The sequence below is a fragment of the Talpa occidentalis genome, unplaced genomic scaffold (assembly GCF_014898055.3).
Source record: "Talpa occidentalis isolate TD23 unplaced genomic scaffold, MPIMG_talOcc4v2.1 talOcc4.417, whole genome shotgun sequence".
Taxonomy (NCBI): domain Eukaryota; kingdom Metazoa; phylum Chordata; class Mammalia; order Eulipotyphla; family Talpidae; genus Talpa; species Talpa occidentalis.
Genome location: NW_023604485.1, coordinates 1 through 20,657, shown reverse-complemented (window position 1 = coordinate 20,657; position 20,657 = coordinate 1). Strand labels below are relative to the sequence as shown.

Genomic DNA, 20,657 nt, shown 5'->3' with positions numbered 1-20,657 from the left:
TGCTAAGAAGTGGGAGCTGAGAGTCAATGCCGACATGCTCTGTGTTATGCAACTTTTACATAAGCATGAAAAATAACTAGTTCAATTTTAAAAACCTAATTTCTTGGGGTCACTGCAGTGTAAATGGTGGGTTGCATGAGGCTGGAGCAGTGTACCTTCAAGCTTTTCAGCTGGTCCAGGCACAGGGCAGCTGACCTCCTGCCTGCATTTCCTGCTCTCTGCTGAGCAGGGGCCAGTCCTGTCTGGCCCGAGATCAGCCTGGACATCATCAGGTTCCCAGCAGATTACACCTCAGGCTGCACCAGCGCAGCCCTACCTGACAGACAAGGTAACAAGAAATGACAGCTGTGCCGAGCAGAAACATGGCCCCCAAGTGCAGCGGGGGTGCTGTCCCTGGTGGGCACACTGTCTATGCCTACCTCTTTGCCTCATCAGCGTGGCATATTTGTCATTGGCAGTGTCCAGCCCTAGGCTTCGCTGACCAGACACACAGAATACCAGTGGAAAAAAAAGCTAATGAGCTCCTTTGGGGAGGAGGTGCTTGTCTGAGCAGAGCAATGCACCTTCCTGGCAGGCCTGGGCAGCGTCAGGACACATGATGGGCCCAACTGCCAACCCGGTCGTCATCCACTAGGGTTGCATGTGGGCCTGAGGAAGCCTGGGTCGTGCCCAGTGCATGCAGAAGGTAGACCCTTATGCATGTGAGTGTGCATGTGCGAGGGTGAGGGTGAATGAGTGTGAAGTGGGTGTGTGACTGTGAGGTGAGTGGGTGGTGGGTTAGTGAAGATATGTACAACTGTGCAGAGGTGTACCTGTGCGTGCACAGTGTGTGAGTGTGCTGTGTGTCTGATTCTAGGCTGACTACAGGCCCTCCTGTCCTCATCTGCGCCACAGGAGAACACTGTGGCCTCGGTTCTCTTAGACATCACAAGAGGAGGAAGGGGTTGGTGACTGGACCTGGCTATGTGCCAAGCCTCACGTGGCGCCAGGCCTTACGACACTGTAAGGAGTGACATCGCCTATAGAGCAGCAGCCCTCAGGCCATGTCCACATGGAACCCTGAAGGCGTCTCTGCAGCCTGTGCGTCTCATCCCAGCCACCTTCTTCTGCTCACTTGTCCAGGTGCTTCCCTGCCTGGCCAACAGCACGCTCCCACAGCACTGGAGAGCAACTGAACTCCTACCCACACCATCACCCTTACCTCTCCCAAGCCCCCGTGCTCCCTTGACCCCCAGATCCCCGTGTGCCCCAATGGCTGTGCTGCTCAGAGCCCGCAGTGGCCAGGTCCCCCTTAGGGCCACTTCTCCTTTCCAGCCTTTTTCCTTTTTCTCCTGCTGTCACACTTTGCTACATCCTCATGCAAAATTAAGTCCAAAACGATTTCAGTTTCTCCCAACCCTGAGACAAGTTTTAAAATAGCGACAGGATTAACATCCCCCTTCCCACTTGAGGGCTGTAAGGAACTCTGGTGGATCCGAGTGCATTTTCCATTTGCAGACTTGCTAATGCAAATCCCATGGGGAAAAGGAAATTGCTGATCTATTTCAGCGTGCAAATATTTCCTCTGATGGGCTTGCTTCCCCTCAGAAGGGGTCCAAATAAAACACTGCACAGAATCCTGCTTTTTCCAGCCCCTCTTGTTGAAATTGAACGTGTAAATCTTCTCTGTTGCCTTTATTGATCAAGGCCAAAATTACAAATATAAATTACCATGGTGGGAAGCAGGGTGCTTTGGTGGAGGATGAGAGAGGGAGGCCACATTGTCAATAATGCATCTGATGGGGAGAAGAACGATCAGGGAAAGCTGGGTTCTACCAAGGTTCAGCAGATGACTCCCGTCAGCTCACTTCCTGTCAGACTCCTGCTCCTAATCAGGGGTGCAGGCAGGTGCCTTAGCGTCAGCCTTGCTGCTCACTGTACTTAACTGTCTCCGTGAAAGCTGATATTTGTCTCTTAAACTGTGATGCATCTCTCTTGCCCAGGCATCCTGAGTTCCCTCGTCTCGTTTCCTTGCACGTCTCTGCCTGGCACGGGCTTTGATATTAGAGTCCCGGGTGTAGGTCTGAAACAAGATGGAAGAAAAGGATTTGGAATTCAACCTTTTCTTGCCATGAGATCTTGTGACATTTCTGTGGAAGAGCTGGTAGGGACAGTTCTGGAGCTCTTGAACAACTCTGTCTGTGCACACAGGCCAGAGTCCCTGAGGGCTCCGAGGGCTACCTCAGGGCGTGTATAGTTTTTGGAGATTTGCCTATACAAATGTTCAGTTAAGAGTCAGACGGGAAGGCGTCCTAGGCAGCTGGTTGGAGGATGGAGGCTGAGGAAATAAGATAAAGGGCTTGGTGAAGATAGGAATGCTTGTGGGGCAGGAAGGGGGCCTGAGGGCTGGGTGTGGCCCTGTGGTCCATGACTCCAGAGAAGGGGCGGTAGTGTGCGAGCTGACATCTCTGCTCAAGACTCACTGGCAGGGCCTCTGTAGGCATGGCTCAGACCCAGCTAATCCTTTTTTAAAAAGAGAATAATGCTTCAAGTAGTTAACAGACAGAGATAGGGCTGATTCCAGTCTCACCACTCCCCGTGGGCTGGTAGAACCCTCTAGAAAATCCCCTCCCATGCAGTCTTTCTGAGTTGGTGGTGCCTCAAATCTCAAGAGCCCTGGAGTCACCCCTGAGATCCCATCCCGGGGGTGGGGGTGGGGGCGCAGGAGACTGGCACTTTCCATTTCCATCCCCCTGGTAAGAAATTCAGAACCCAGGGCAAGACTAGGCATCTAGAATGGGTCACATTTGGGGACCGCTAGAACCACAGAAAGCTCAATCAGTCTCCCCCAGCCCAGCAAGGGTAAGGCAAACTTCCCTGAACTGTAAATCCTAGTCCTGACAGCCATTATGTCTACCGTAGACAATCCATTTCAAGCCTCATGATGAAGGGTTGGGAACTCAAAGCAAAACTAGTCATCGGAAGGGGACATACTGGGGACCCGTGGGACTAGGGAAGACTCAGGCAGCCCCTGACCCATTTCGTTCAGGAAAAACTTCCCTGGACCCTAAATCACTCATAGTGGCTGTGATTTATGTGAGTGGGGTGGGGCTGCCTGAGATAGACATGGTGAGCTTAATTAGCCAGGCTTACATATACTGAAGAGGCACATTCAAGAGCTATGGATAAGGGCTATCTCAATCAGGGTCCCTGACTGAACTCTGAAACTCTGGTGTCTACAGCCATTCTATGGAGATCCAAGGCTACTCTGGATATCCATCCAGTCCATTTCAAACCACCTGATAAGGGATTTGGAACATGAGTAAAACCTAGTATCTAGGAAAAGAAACCTAGGGGAAGTCTATGCTAGGGAAGCCTCAGAGGGAGGGGAAACTTCCCTTAGCCCTAAATTAGTGGTACAGACAACTGTTTGGGGAAGAGTTTAGTGCTGTTTGGGACAAAAAGAATCCGTTTCAATAAGCCTCATTAGACATTAGAAATTTTACACTTTGGCAGCAATAGCCGTGTTAAATGGGTCACATTCAAGGACCGAGTCTCGATAAGGAAAGGCTCATCAGCCCCCTCACCCCCCAACAGGGCAGGGAAACGTTCCTAAGCCCTAAATCGTGGGTAATGACCCATTATGGGAAGGCTCTGCCTCTCCCAGAGAAAGAATCCACTTCAGTCCTCCTGATAAGGGATTCAGAACCTAGGGCAGCACGAGGCATCTGAAATGGAACATAGTTTAGTACCTACCACTGGGGCCAAGTCAACAAAGGGAAAACTTCCCTGAACATTAAATTGCAGTTTGGGGCAGTCACTATGGGAGGATCCCAGGCTGCCAGCACAGACAGACTCACTTTTAATCCTTCTGATAAGGGATTTGGAAGGAAGGGCAGGGCTAGGCATCTAGAAAGGGGCCTCTGGAGTCAGATCACCTCTCAGTCAGGTCACTTCTGGTCAGCCAGGTCAGGGGAAACCTCTCCCCAGTAATGTCAGCAATTATGGGAGGGTCTGGGCCTACCCTGCACAGAGAGATTCCTATTCAGTCCACATCAATAGAGATTCGGCACACCAGGCAGGACTAAGTATAGAATGGGACATAATAGGAAAACTGGGTAAAGAAAAGTCCCAGCAAGCTCCCCCTGGCTCAATGACAGTAGGAGAAACGTCCTTAAACCATAATTCAGCTTGTAAACATTCATTATGTGAGGGTCCAGACAATCCATTGAACCCTCCTAATAATGGATGTAAAACCCAGGACAAGGGGTGGGACCACTACCCGGTGGAATAGTTGACTGCAAGCACGTCTCTCCTTCAAGTATAACCAGAAATTAACTGTTTCCCACACATAAATTTCACTAACTCATCACCAGTGTGGCTGGATTGACCCACGCATTTTCCTCCAGGAGGAGGGGAGGGAAGCTGTTCCAAGGCAGTGACTGTTACTGGCAGGGACAAACGAGGGAGTATCACAGACCCTGGTGAGCCCAGGCTGGCACAGGTGACCCCCACAGTGCGCATGTTGCTTGCTGACTGAGCTCTGGGATAGATTTATCAGCCCCAGAAAGTTGGACGGACAGTGTGAGCAGCTGTGGAGGCCCAACCCCACATCCCTCGTGCAGTGAGACATTCTGAGGCTGTGATCTGCAAAGACCCAAGTGTGACACTGAGATGGGGGCATGGAAAGCAGTCTCTGGACAGCCTGCAGCTTTATCTGTCATGGAGAGAGGAGCGGCGATATAGGTTCCCAGCGTTGGCGTGCCCTCCCCTACCCAAGTCAATGAATACTGTGAGGGAGGCACTTGGATGCTCCCCTCCGCACACGCCTTCCCACTGCCTAGAGAAACAATGAGGATCCCAAAACTAAAGCCACAGTGCCACCTACTGGGGTAAAATGGCAAGACACATGAAAGCTCAACCTACGGAACTTAGATGTTGGTGCTGAAAGAAGAGATATCAAACATTATAACACCAAATTGGAAGACCTAAAAAAGATATTAGAAGAGTGACAATGCAGAAATTCAATGAAGTTTGAAACTCAATTTACCACAGAAAGCCACGTTCAGAATATCAGAAAAGATGTCCAGGAGCAAAAGGACTTCTTAATCAAAGAAATCAAAACTATTAAAAACCCAAGCAGAAATGATGGATACGAAGATTACAATGAAAGAACTGAAGGCAATCATGAAAAGTATAGTAAGTAGGCTTAACCTTTCAGAGGAAATAATATGTGAAATAGAAGATTAAAATGTGCAAATAATTCAAGTGGGATTGGATGAGAAATTAGATTTAGGGAAAATGAAGAAATTATATATGAAATAACAGAATTCATTGCAAGAGGAAATATAATGATAATGAGTATCCCAGAGGGTGGGGGAGAGAGAAGGGAGCAAAGACCCTATTCAAAGAAATAGCTGAGAATTTCCCAAACCTAAGGAAAGAACCAACTATAGATGTCCAGGAAGCTGACAGAACACTCAAATTTCTAAATGTAAAATAACCTATACCAAGACACATACTTGCTAAACTATCAAAATTCAAGAAATAAGAAAAAATACTAAAATCTCTTCGGGGAGTGAGGAACAAGTGACATACAAAAAGCATGTAACATACAAAGAATGAGACTGATCTTGATCAGTCTTTCATCAGGCTTCTCAGCAAAAACTGCAGGTTAGGAGAAAGTAGAGTGACATATTAATAATTCTAAGAGGTAAACTATTCCAGTCAAGAAAACCCTGTACTGAAAATTATTATTCAAATACAATGAAGAGGGCCTCCCCGGTGGCGCAGTGGTTGAGCGCTGGGTTGCAAAGCTGCCCGCAGCCTCTGTGGCGCCGGTTCGATCCCTGGCTGCTCCCCGGCCACTGGAGGAGGGTCCCACATGGCGCGCAGACCTCTCCTGCCGCCCGCTGCTCCCCTCAGCAGTGTACTTCGGTCCTTCTGTCTGCTCTGCTTCCCGCTCTGGTGAATTCTCTCACCCTCCCACGCTTCTGACTGTACCCAGTGCATGTATAAACAAACAAACAAACAAACAAGCAAACAAATAAATAAATAAGCATGCCTCTATAAAAAAAAAAAAAAAATTTAAAAAAAAAAAAAAAAAAAAAACAAATACAATGAAGAAATAAAGATTTTCTCAAACAAACAAAAACTAATGGAGTTTACCACCACTAGACCTTCCCTACAAGAAATGTTGAAAGAAGTTCTTTTATATTACTAAGAAAAAACAAAAGAACATAAGACCTGGAGTAAGTTGAAATAGTAACAGAATCAGAAACATAAACAAGAACAACAGGGACAAGAAGAACACATTAAAAGGGCAGGGGACAGAATATATTGAATAGTAAAAGGATGACTCATCAACACCAGCACAGAAAGGACTATTTTAGATAGAAAAAGTTTGATACATTTTATGGTAACTACAAAAGAAGAATCTAGAGCAGAGGCACTTAGAAGAAGTTGAAAGAACCACCAAGGAAAATCATTCAAAAGAAAAGGTAGATAGGAACACATGGAAAAGGATTTTGAGTGATGAGTTGCATAAAAAAGCCTAATCCATCTATATTATGAATACAAGAGCCTCACATCAGATCTAAAGATAAACAGTTACTTAAAGTAAAATACTGGTACCAGTTAATTTCAAGTCATTAACAAAAAAAGCAGGAACTGCTACTTTCATATCTGATAAATTATACTGTCAGCCAATAAAAATTAGTGACAAGACACCTTATAGCGATCAAGGGGACAATTCATTAGAATATATAATTGTAATCAATATTTACACATCTAACACAGGTGTACCTAAATATATAAAACAACTATTAACAGACCTAAAGCAAGACATTGACAGTGACACAATAACAGTAGGGCATCTCAACACACCACTTACATTGATGGATAATTCATCCAGAAAGATAGTTAACAAAGAAACAATGGTCTTAAATGAAGTAGATGGATCTAGTAGACATAACAAGAACTTTCCATCCTAAAAGAAATGAATAAGCATTCTTCTCGAGTGCACATGAAAAACCTCAAGGATAGATCACACCCTGGCACATAAAACCAGCTTCCATGAAGCTTGTCTCAATAGGATTTTCAATAGGACAATTCAAACCACACCAAGCATCTTCTATGATCACAATGGTATGAAGCTAGACACCAGCCATGAAAAGAAACCTGGAAAAAACTCAAACACATGGAGACTAAACAAAATATAAGAAGGAAGTTCATAGAAATACAAGCCCACATTAATAAACAAGAAAAGACTCAAACTATCTAATCTTACATTTAAAGGGACTAGAAAAAGAACAAAAATGAAGCCAAATAGGAAATAATATGTTAGATAGGAAATAAAGGAAATAGAAACTAGAAGACAATACAAAAGATCAATGAAGCCAAAGCTGATTCTTTGAAAGGATAAACTAAATTGATAAACCCTTAGTTATGTTCACTAAGAACAAAAGAGTGAGAAAAAAGAATCAGAAATGAAAGCAATGAAGTTACAACAGATACTGCAGAAATGCAAGGGATCACCAGTGACTGCTGTCTAGGAAAAATGGGCAATTTTTTAAAATCATACAATCTTCCATGGCTGAACCAAGACAAAACAGATTGCTTGAACAAACCAATTAAAGCATGAAAATTGAAAAGGTAATCAAAATTCTCCCTAAGAATAAAAGCCCAGGACCAGATGGCTTTACTAGTGAATTCTACCAAACTTTCCAAAGATTTAATGCCTATCATCTCAAACTACTTCAGAAAATTTAAGAGAAGGGAATCCTCCCAAATGAATTTTGCAAAGCCAACATTACCTTGATCCCAAAACCAGACAAGGACAACACACAAAAAGAAAGCAATAGAACGACATCTCTGGTGAACATAGATGCAAAATTCCTCAACAAAATCTTGGCAAATCAAATCCGGCATTACATTTGGAGAATCATACACCAAGACCAAGTGCGATTCATTCCAGGCATGCAAGGATGTACCTACCCAATCAATGACATAGTCATTCACCACATCAGTAAAAAGCAAGATAAAAATACACTATCATATCAATAGATGCTGAAAAGCATTTGACAAGACCCAACACCCATTTATGAAAAAAAAGCTCAATAGATTAGGAATAAAAACCATACATTAACATAAAAAATGCCATGTGACAAACCACAGCTAACATTATACTCAATGGAAAAAAAAACTGAAAGTGTTTCCCTTAAACTAGGAACAAGACAATGATGTCGACTCTCACCACTGTTATTCAACATAGTATTAGAAGTTCTAACTGGAGCAGTTGGAGAGGGGGGAAAGACATAAAAAGAATTCAAATTAGAAAAGTAAAATTACATGTTTGCAGATGACATGATTATATATGTAGAAAATCCTAGAGACCACACCAAAAAAAAAAAATGCTAGAAATAATAAATGAATTTAGTGAAGTGCTAGGAATCAAAATCAACATATAGAATCTGTTGTGCTTTTATATACAAACAGTGAATTAAAGGAAAGATAAATTAAGAAAATAATCCCATTCACAACTGCACTAAAAAGGATAAAATACCTGGGAGTAAACTTAACAACTTAACAAAGTGAAAAACCTATACACTGAAAACATTAAGACACCTTTGTCTTCTTTTATTTTTTTAAACAGTGTCTTTAGTTTTCTGATTCTAGTTCCTCGTTCGATATTTTTGTTTGCTTTTCTTCTATTTGATTTAAGTAGAACTCCTTCCAGTATTTCTTGTAGAGGAGGTCTAATGTTGGATAACTCCTTCAGCTTCTGTTAATTGGCCCTTGTTTCTCCCTGATATCTGAAAGTTTTGCAGGATAGAATATTCTTGGCTGGCAGTTTTTATCTTTTAAGTATTTTGAATGGGAAAACCTTTATGGGTTACGTGTTTTTTCCCTGCTAGCTGCCTTCAGTATTTTTCTTTGTCTTGAACTCTTGGTAGTTTCATAACTATTGTCTCAGTGTAGGTCTCATTACATTTACATAATCAGGTATTCCTTTACCTTCCCAGATGTGTTTATTGAATTTCCAAGTTTGGGGGGGTTTTCCTCTATTTATCAAATTCTCTGTTTTGCCCACTCTCTTCCCATTTTGAGATAGCCTTTATTCTTATGTTGCCTTCCCTAATGGAGTCTGATAATTCTTGAAATGTTTCTTCATTCTTTTTCTTTGTATTGCTCTTTCTTCTTCCACCTGAGTCATTTGTATATTATCATTTTGAGGTCACTGATTCAACCCCCCTTTTGGTATATTCTGCTTTCATAACTTTCTCTAGAATTTTTATCTCATCTACTTTCCCAGTAGGTGGTTTTATGTGATTTTAGCTTTCTAACGTTTGTCAGCTTCCATAGGTCTGGAGAACTTATCTTGCAGCTGCTGAGTTAGAGGGTCAAGGAGGGGCCTGGAGTGGTCCAAGTATGAATGCTCAGGGTGAGGGCTAGGGGACTGGCTCATGTTTGTGGCTTGACGAATAGCACTCCTCTCTTGGTTCCAGACCTGAGACTCTGCAGTCTGTGTGCTATCAGTGCACTTCATGAGGTCAGTACCAACCTGGTGGTGGAGGTGGGGTAAGGGGAGGGCATTCCAGCACATTATCCTTGTTCTTTTCACTAGGATCCCAGCCTGTGGAGAGCACCCCAGATCCCCTCTATCTATCTCCCTTCTGTCAAAGATGTGTGCCTCCATACCATTTGTCTCTTTCCTCACCAAGGGCACTGGCAGAGCAGTAGCACCACAATTTGTACCACAGCCTCCCTCCCCTGGACTGCTGCCTCAAAGCATCTCTCTCCACCTACCTCTTGTTCCGTGAAGTATGACTCTCCTTTGTCTCTTCTGGTGTGATCTGAGCTGATCTCTGATTTCCAAGAGGTGTTTAAGTTTAACCCCGAGCCATGGGACTTTCTAGATGTATTTTTTCTCTTGTTAACTGAGATTATCCTCTGGGCATCAAAGCAAAGAATCTCTGACACCATTTTGGTCCACTTTCCTTGTATACTTTTTTCCAGAAAATTCTTAACCTTACATGAAATTAGCTTTAACAACAGTGTTCTTTCCAAAAAAAGGAACTTGTACCCTGATGTTTCCTATATAAATCTACCAGAAGACTATTATCCTTACATGAACTCCATATTCAACACAGTGTAACTTCAGAAAATGGAACTCTTCCAGAAGATTTCTAATTATTACCTGAAATTTACTTTCAGCACAGTATTCTTTCTGTGAATGAAACATACAACTTTGTCTTTCCACTAGAAGTTTCTTACTATTACTTGCAATTGTATTTAGTGCTATGTTCATTCAGTGAAAACCATTTGTCACCATATGTTTCCCACAGAGCTCAACATTGATATAGAGCAAGGATTTGTGGAAATGGGACCTTGATTAAGATGGACATATGAAGAAGGTGATGCATATAAGTGATAGGTAGAAGGACAAAATTAATTTGTTCTATGATTTTTGATGATAGTATCTTCTAGCTATAGTACTCAGTTTAATAAGAAATCATATTGATAATGAATTAGACTACTTCACTTTTTTCTTTATCATTGACTTTTGGCGATTTAACAATGCTGTGTCATTTTGCCTTTAGAAATACAGTGTTCTGTCAGCTTTCTGAATGTCTGTGGTAACTTCTTTCCTTAGGTTTTGGAAGTTCTCAGCTTTCTTTGAATATGGTCTCTGCTCTTGTCTGTATCTCTTTACCCTCTGGGATATCCATTACCCTTATGTTCCCTCTTGTACTAGAGTCAGCTATTTTTTGTAGTTTCTTCATTTTTGCTAAGTCTCATTTCTCTCTTCTTCCACGTGGGTCATTTGTTCATTTGTATCTTCTATTTCACAAATTCTTTTCTCTGAAAGATTAAACCTCCTTACTATGCTTTCCATGTTTGTCTTTACTTCATTCAGTATCTCCTTGTGTTTTTTTAATACCCTCAACCTCTTTAATGAGGCACCCTTTCTACTCCTGGATAGCTTTTCTGAACCTGCCTTTCTGTGTTTCATTAAGATTCTAGAATTTCATTTAGTTTTTTCATAAATGTTATCCTAAAATCTCTGTTTGGTAGGTCCTCAAATTCTAAGTCATTTATATGGATCTCTGAACTTTTATTCTTCTTTCAGCTTTCCCACCTTATGTTTTCACGTTCCTTATTCCCTAGGCATGTATGTTGCCTTACTCAGTTTTTCCAGGTGGAACACTTGGCTCTAGCTTTGTTTGTTTAATCTTCTTTGTTTAACTTGGTGGTGTGTGGAGAGGGAGGGAATGTGGAATTATGAAGGCAGTTTCAGTCTGGAGGGTAAGGGAGGGCTAATCAAGGTGAAGAGTCTTAAACTGCCTCTTCTCCCCTTGGGGCCAAAGTATGCCCTACCACTGCACAAAGCCTGAGTTCCAGGCATCTCCTACTTGCTATTTCTCTCTAGAGTGTACAGCAGGTATCTTACTCTAACATCAGAACAGCTGATTTCTGAAGGTGTGTTGATAAGACTCTACCAGTCAGCTTGTCATACTCTCTAAGACTAAACCAAAGATCCCAGCCCCCTTGTGCATGTAGCTGTGCATTTCACCCTCACTGAGAAGATTCCCTTAAAAAAAAAATCTGTATATTGTACCGTCTGTACCTGATTCATAGCTTGTTCACATTCTGGAATGACCACTGCCCTGGAATGACCTATTGCAATTTGCCTCTCCCTGTACATCACCACAGCAAGCCACCAACCACCAACCTCAGAGCAAAATATTCCTGAACCAGTGAGATTTCCTGTGAGCAATAGTTGTTTTTTTTTTTCTTGTTATACTTAAGGAAGGGGTTTATCAAAATCTCCCTATCCTGCAATGTTGTGGGTGGAGTCATCTAAATTTTGTTTATGCTTTATGTTTCCATAGACTTGATTGCTAGTATTTCACCAACACCCAGAATAAAGAAGCAGGAAGGTCAGCCACTTCTGCTGCTAAAAGAAACTATACTAAGAAACAAAGGATGAACACTGGCTAAGGTAAGCAAAAGTATTAGTCTTGTACAATCAACTATCAAATGGATGGGGTGTGTGGGGGGAGGACATCTATTTCTCTGTCCTTCAGGAAAAGGCTACCAGGGTTAGGTGTTGATGCTTCCAACATATTATTATGTACATGAGTATATCATTGTTTCCTAAAAAGAAGGGTTTTTCAGAGCCAACAACCATAACTATCCCAACTGCTACTAGTGAGGTAAGTAAATAAAAGCTTCAATGCCCTGTGCTATTTAATGTTCAGACTTCTCTAAACCCAGAGAAATTCTCCCCAAGGAGAATTTTAGTCTCTTTGTCAATCTGGAGCTAAAGAAGCTTGGGCTCTAACTTTGAAAATGCTAAGTAATGATTTGCAAATTTTAAAACCAACCAACCAATGAACAAAATGTTCCACAAGTAAATCTTTTCCCTAAAGGGCTTATTATCCAAAATTATTTATTAAAACACAGAAAGAAAATCCTACCAAGCAGCTAGAAATGATTAAAGCTCCACTTCTAGAAAAACTGGGGATTTGTTCAAAGTTCTTCTTTACATTCTTTAGTCCGCTAAATTTTAAGATCTCAAAAGAAGAATTGCTATCACAATCCCCAACTTCAAATTATACTACAAAATGACAATAGTAATAAAAACTATTATTGGTATAGTATTAAAATTAAGAACAGATTATAGAACAGAATTGAGAACCCAGAAACTGATATATATGGAGTTAATTTTATGACCAAGTAGCCAAAAGCACACCTTGGAGAAAGGAAAGTCACTTCAACAAATGGACAACTAGACAGTCACATGCAAATTAATGATATTAGGCCAATATCTAATATCAGACACAAAAATTAATTCAAAATAAAGACTTGGATATAAGACCTGAACTCATAAAATCTATAGAAGAAAATGTAGATGATGAATTTATCCACATCACCCTTAAACATGTCTTTGGAGATTTGACTCCAACAGCAACGGAAACAACAGCAAAAATAAACAAAAAGGATTCCATTAAACTAAAAGGCTTCTGTTGAGCAAACGAAAACCACCACAAAAATGAAAGGGCAACTTACTGGCTGAGAGAAGATTTTTGCACATTATACATCTGACAGGGAATTATTATCTGAAATGTATAAAGTATTATACAACTCAACAACAACAGAAATCCCTATCAAAAAAATGGACAGGAGGGCCTTCCCTGCGGCGCAGCGGTTGAGCACTGGGCTGCAAAGCTGCCTGCAGCCTCTGCAGCACCGGTTCAATCCCCGGCTGCGGGCGAGAGTCCCACATGGCGCGCAGACCTCTCCTGCCGCCCACTGCTCCCCTCAGCAGTGTACTTCGTCAGTCTGCCTGCTCTGCTCTCCCCTCTGGCTCTGTACCCAGTGCTTGAATGAATGAATGAATGAATAAATAAATAAACAAACAAACAAACAAATAAATAAATTTAAAAAAAAAATGGACAGGAGATCTGAATAAATACTTCTCCAAAGAAGACATACAGATGACCAGCATTACTTATTAGAGGGAATTGCAAATCAAAACCACAGTGAGATATCACCTCACACCTGTGAGATTGCTATGTACATATATATTTGTGCAAATATAAATATATATGCAAATATATATATACATATATATATTTATATTTGTGCAAATATACATTTATATACAAAATCTGCCATAAGTGTTCTAATAAAAAACTCAGTATTTCATCATAATAAAAATGATCAAGAATGATTATCAGAAGAATTTGATAAGAAAAATGACCCTAAGAATTAACTTTTCATAACATAGTATTTTATGCCTAGACACCCCAGCAAAGTCCCTAACTCTCTTTAGATATGAAAATAAACATTCATACTTGTGCACTGGAGCTGCAGGCAGGTATATGGCAGAAAGAATTCCCATAACTAATGAACAGTTTTTACACTGTGCTATGTTTCTTTGAATTTTTTTTCAAAGTTGGCAAATGTTTATTGAGTGCTGACTTTGTGCTAGTCTTTGTTTTAAATACTGGGGAATGGCATCTAACAAAAGGGACCAGGTACCTGCTCTCAAAGAGTTTACATTCTAGTTGGTAAGCATATCCAGTATAAACACAAATTTCAAAAATTAGTAGCAGGGTAAAATGCTCTGAAAACAATCTTACAGGAAGATAGAACCAAGAGTGATGGGGCTGTACAACACACAAAATAGTAAGAGAAGACTATTTCTTACGATCTTTGTCCTTCTTTATATTGGTGTACACCTGAGTCTGCAGAGTTTCAGAGGCAGCCTTCATTTTATAAAAATCTATTATTTCTTCCTCTAGTTGTCTCCTTTCCTCCTCAAGTTTCATTGTCTCCTCTTGTTGGACTTTTTTAAGATGCTCAAACCTGTCCTGTAGCTGTGAAACAAATACACAGTTGTGATTCAAAGCACACTGTTGTGGTGATCCATCCCAGGAACAAAATAGTGTATTTTTTTTTCCTGTTTATCAAAGCAGAGACAGATCTTAATAAGTCAAAATTCATGATTAAAGTAAAACTTCAGATATGAACTTTCTTATTTTAATTTTAAATGTATTCCCATTGAAAACACAAGTAGGAAAATGCACAACTTTTAAAACATTTTTCATAACGAGTTATATTTTCTCACTCTACAATTCCCCAAAAATCTCTTCAAATGAATTCGATAGATGCTAACTAAAATCACATTAAAATATAGCATGGAGTGTGAAATATTCTTTGAGAATTAAATTGATAAAGAACTTTGAAAGAAAGTCTGATAATTCTGCCTTGTTAAATGAAGTTAATATAATCATGGAAAGAAAAAAATTTCAAAGACCTCTTTCAGTTACTTTATATTTACTGTGAGGCCTTATTTAATCTGTTGGACTTAAAATAAGACAAACTAGCCATACAAAGGAATATCACCTTGGATTCCATTAAAGACAGCCCTAGGTCCTTGACACGTCCTTATTCAACAACATAAGGATTGTTTGTATGCATTAGAAGAGGAATGTTTCTTAATGCTATTGTTTATATGTCATAAAACTACTTAGGACACCTTTTGAAAAATAAATAGGCTGGGGGCTTCCACTGCCAAGTATTAATCACTTGGCTTACATGGCAGTGAAGAACATAATCAGTGTTAACACCAGTGGTTCTCAAACCTAGATGTCCATTAGAATCATCCAATGGGTTTGTAAATCTCTTGATGCTCAGGTTACACACAGTGCAATTGCCTCAGAATACCTGGAGCTGAAATAGGAGTCAGTGTTTTTAAAAAATTCTCCAGGTGATTTTTGTGTACAGTAATGATAATGCTCTTAGTTCTAAATATGATGTGGTTGTTTCCTCTGCCAGAGTCAGTTATTTCTTGTAGTTACAATCAGCCCTAAGAATCAAATTAGGATCTAGATACAATTGCAAGGAGGGTGATTGGAAAAGATTAGGGATCTGATTGTGTGGTATCTATAAATGGTGGCTTTCATTTAAAAATGATAGGGTGAGAGGAGAGATTAAAGAAGATAGGCTTCTGTGGAACACCTCAGCAGCTCTGTTTTGGGCCAAAGACTTGGACCCCAATATTGTGTCTCCTTCCTTAGAGTTCTTTGGTAGGACTGGCAACCTTCCCACTCTGTCCTCCCCAGAATGCCACAGCTGCATACCCATATTCCATCACACTGATGCTTATATCTCTCTAATGTCCCTTATATGTATTCTGTATTGGTTTTTGATATGCATAGGGTACTTCAGTCTCACTCTCTCTGCTGTAAGATTCTCTGAGCGGTATCCTGTTCCCTAATAGATGTTAGTTGTTCTCTCTCAAGGAAAATGAAAAGGAGTAAGTAACGTCATATGTTGCCATCTTGATGAGGCCACTCCTCCATTCTTTTAAGTATTTGAAAATTTAAAGATGGCAGTTTGAAATCTGTTAAGTCCATCTGCTCTTTGTACATAGAAAGTTTACTTTACTTCTGTGAGTCTTTATTTTCTTGTCAGTTCATCAGACAAGGAAATAACTAATTTTTTAGTTAATCATGTTTTAAGTGATTAAGTGTTACTTTCCGAACCTGCCAGGTGGACCTAATTCACTGTCACTTTATTCTCTATATAACCTTAGATTTCTGGTTATTTTATTTCTACCATTATCACTTGCTCCTTCCTACAGACATTATCAAACCCTATTAACAACCTCTGCTACTCATCACTCTGCACAACCAATTTTGCACAGGTTGTCAGTGGTTCTCCTTTAAAAAACATGAATTTGGGCCTCCCCGGTGGCGCAGCGGTTGAGCACTAGGTTGCGAAGCTGCCTGCAGCCTCTGTAGTGCCGGTTCGATCCCCAGTTCCTCCCTGGCCACCGGAGGAGGGTCCCGCATGGCGCGCAGACCTCTCCTGCCGCCTGCTGCTCCCCAGCAGTGTGCTTCGGTCCTTCTGCCTGCTCTGCTCCCCGCTCTGGCTCTGGTGAATTCTCTCACCCTCCTGTGCTTCTGACTGTACCCTGCTTATATAAATAAATAAATATTTAAAAATAAAAAATAAATAAAAAACATGAATTTGAGAAAAGGGAGGATAATTTATCTCCAGCAAACAAAAAATGAAACAGATATATAAAGATAAGTTCTATAACTAAGAGGGAAGAGGTTGGGAAAAATAGAATATTTAAATGATTGATTCCATTTCTGGTCACTTCCTATTTGGGGTTTAAGTTCTCACGGTCACTTCCTGTCCCTGAATGCTTGAATGCATCAAAATCTTTCCTTTTATACCAAGAAAATGAAATTTCTATTACATAGAGTTCAGTTGCATCTGACTGAGACATCTGGTATACAGAACCTAATCACCATCTTATTTCAATGGAAAAGGAAGATCATCTTCCAATTTATCTATTAAAAGCTGAAACCACATGCACTTGACAGAAAGATACTTATGATTCCAAATATATTCCTTTGCCAAAAATTATTGGTGACAATCAAAACTATATTAGTAGCCTCATTTTTCATTTACTTAGGAACAAGATTAGAAAGTAATAAACAAGGAATCCACATAATTCACCAACCAAAATTTCTATGATAAAGGAAGGCTTGCATTAGTTAACTTTTGCCTACTTATTTATAAAAGTAAAGAAAATTTTCTAATGAGATTATCATGTTAAAAAGTAACTATTACCTGTGACTTCACAGAAGTAAATAGCTTGAATTTGTTATAAATTAATGTATGAAAATTCAAGTTATGAATAAATATTTTACAAATTCATTTGTAAAAAACAGTTTTCACAAAATACTTTAGGGATTATTATAAAGCAAATTTTCCAAATACTTGAGAAAAATTAAATTATAGTTTATGATTTTGAAGGTGTATTCAAAAGTTACATGGAAGATTCGCAATTGTCATTTAAAAACATCAACTAAACTTTTGAAATTAAAAACTCCAATCAGTAGGATATCTAAAAACGAATACAAATTAAATCCAGCACTTGCCTCTTTTTCGGTTGCTTTAAATGTTGTTTCTTTTTCCTTTACTCTGCATAAATTTTTGTTTCAACTCTTCTTCTTCCTTCATACATTGATCATAGAAATCCTGTCTTTTGGCTTCATATGTCTCTTGAAAACTGAAAAAAAGAATTTTCAGTATACTCAGATTAAAGTGCTAATATAAGCATGTAAAAATATATATTTACGTTATGTTCCCTGCAAGGACACACGGAAATTTCTATATCATGAGGTGTAAAAAAGTGAGGAGCCTAATTAATCTGAGTATATGGTGAGTATATATAAAATACTAAAATTTGTAAATAGTCATGTCAGTGATTTCTTGTTCCCACCAATTTTGATTATATCATACTTCATTTTTGACAGTAATATGTGGGGAACCTCTAATTTATGAGGTTTTCAAAACAATTAAAATAAATCTAGGCATCTCCCAAAATATGATCCACTTAAGATAGCCAGCTCAATGTTTGTTATTTTCAAAGAACCCCAGCAGATGTAACAGGATTATATTCACTGTCACTTTTGCACAAGTCATATACCTTTTTAATATAGTTAAATACACCTACTCTCAAACTATTATCACTTTACTTCCATGACTTTACACTGCTGCTTATCCTTTTCCTCCTTCCAACCTTCAATATACTTTGCTATTCTTTTCAATATACTTTCCTCAATCTTTGTTAATACTTTCCAATCTCCTTTTGGAGCTCCCACTTCATATAAAATACAAAAATTTAAAATTGGGGCCTCCCCGGTGGCGCAGCGGTTGAGCGCTGGGTTGGGAAGCTGCCCGCAGCCTCTGCAGCACCGGTTCGATCCCCGGCTGCTCCCTGGCCACCAGAGGAGGGTCCGCATGGCGTGCAGACCTCTCCTGCCACCCGCTGCTCCCCTCAGCAGTGTACTTCTTCGGTCCTTCTGCCTGCTCTGCTCCCCGCTCTGGCTCTGGTGAATTCTCTCACCCTCCCGCGCTTCTGACTGTACCCAGGGCTTGTATAAATAAATAAATCTTTTTTTAAAAAATTTTTGTAATTATTTTTGGATACACATTGCAGCATGTAGACATAACAGATATACACATTTTAGCATATAAATAAGCCTTTGCATTTGTTGTTCCTACTGACTATCTGAATCTAAAAATGATTTGAAAACTTTTACTATAAGATTATCCAGGATTTGAGAAGTACAATTATTCTCATTTCCAAATAACTATATCTCATAGATATAAGGAATTTCTAAATCACCCACTTGCTTGCATATTGGTTATAAAAGCTTATATGCTTATATAAATACTTTTATGTACCACTAATTTGCAAGATCTCTACTCACCTGACTGGCTTGTTGTCTGGCCCCACATCAGTAAAGCCCATTTTTTGCAGTTTGTAGCACCTGTAACGTTCATAGTGCTGAATGTGAGTTCGTTCTTTAGATCTTCCGTATTTGTACAAAGAAGCATATCTCGGAGCTTTACAAAGTCACAATGATTTTCATTTTCCACTAGACAGAAAAATAATAAACCACAGCACCTCATTATCAATCCCTGTCACTTAATAAGTGTTCTTGAATGAATGCATGCATGACAAACACATTTAAATGACAGCTAAGCTATCATCCTGTTAATAGCTATATCCTTTTACCTTGTAAATATGGTTAGATGACATAGCAATTGTAAGCATAGAATTTATAGACCAGAAACTTGGTTTGAATTTATTAGCCAAAGAATAAATAGGAAACAGTGAAATATCCAATTACTCTATGACATTGGTTTTTATTAGTAATTATGGTAGTATTTTGCAAGCTACCATCAAGTTATTTCACAGAGTATTAACAAAGAATGTAATATAACTTCACTAAAGCAAATAATTTCATTAAGCTAATCCTGCTAACATAAAGGCCATAACAGTTGTGTATGCTTTATTGATCAAACTCTATGAATCATATTTATGAGACTGAATTCATCAATAGTCAAAATCAATTAAAAATTCACATGACTCTCCTGTATTTGTCATATCCAGCAGACTGAGCACAATATTGTGTATGATATTGAAAATTTAATGTTTATTAAGATCTGTTTATTTAAGAATGTGTTATAATTTTTAAATTCTAATATCAATTTTTTTTTAATTTGGAAACTATTCACAGGTAGAGATAAGCTAATTTCTAAAATTAATATCATAACTATATGAACATACAAAACAAATCACTGCCTATTACAGTATTTCAAATCATCATGATACTGGATAACTATAAAGTCCAGATAAAAGTTATCTAAAGGTAATTATATTTCTTTATTTTAAATACAGTTGATATCCCTTTTTCTTGTGACTACTTAAAAGTGATTTATAAAACATTTGTAACCTGTTTTAAACACTACTCATTATGCTTAAATATTGTTCAAAATTTCTTTTGTCCAAAGCACTTCCCAGCTTCTAAATATGATGGTTTATGCATACAAAGATAATATGCATGTAGGAGATTGGAATAACTGTGAGGAGGGTCTGCTCAACCTTTGTGGATTTTTGCCTAAAGCATCATTCAGCAAACTCCTATGAGAATGAATCATAGTCAAACTAAACGTTAGTTTAAATGAAACAAAATCTGTGCTTATTATTGTTAATTTACTGTTTAATAATAGTTACCAATATTAGCAAAAGTTAAAATAATATTATGAAAAATATTTAAATAATTATATTACATATAAATATATGTATTATACCTTAATATAATCTCTTCCAGAGCAAGCCTATTCAGTTCATCATATTTACCTTGTAAAACTCCCCAAGGGTACTGACGGCCTCTGACCATCTTTTTCCAACTTTTACCTCATCTGTACTCCCTACTACAGCAAAAGGCAATTCTCCCTATAAAGTAAGAACAATAGTAGTTACATTCCTTATACCAATATGCCTTACTCTGGTACTCTTAACTTATGTGAGTAAGGGATACACCCTGACTCAGATTTTATGACTGGAGTAAATAATATGCAAATTTGTTTCTGCAAACATTAGCCTTAGGCCACATACAGTTTAAAAACATCTACTGAATATGGCGCGCAGACCTCTCCTGCCGCCGCTGCTGCTCCCCAGCAGTGTCCTTCGGTCCTTCTGCCTGCTCTGCTCCCCGCTCTGGCTCTGGTGAATTCTCTCACCCCCGCGCTTCTGACTGTACCCAGTGCATGTATAAACCAAACAAACAAACAAA

General features: G+C 39.4%; 1 pseudogene; it reads right to left on the bottom strand.

The window, feature by feature from the left end:
* Positions 1-1,594: 1,594 nt before the first annotated feature.
* Positions 1,595-20,317, bottom strand: LOC119258440 (septin-14-like; annotated as a pseudogene).
* Between the last annotated feature and the right edge of the window lie 340 nt (positions 20,318-20,657).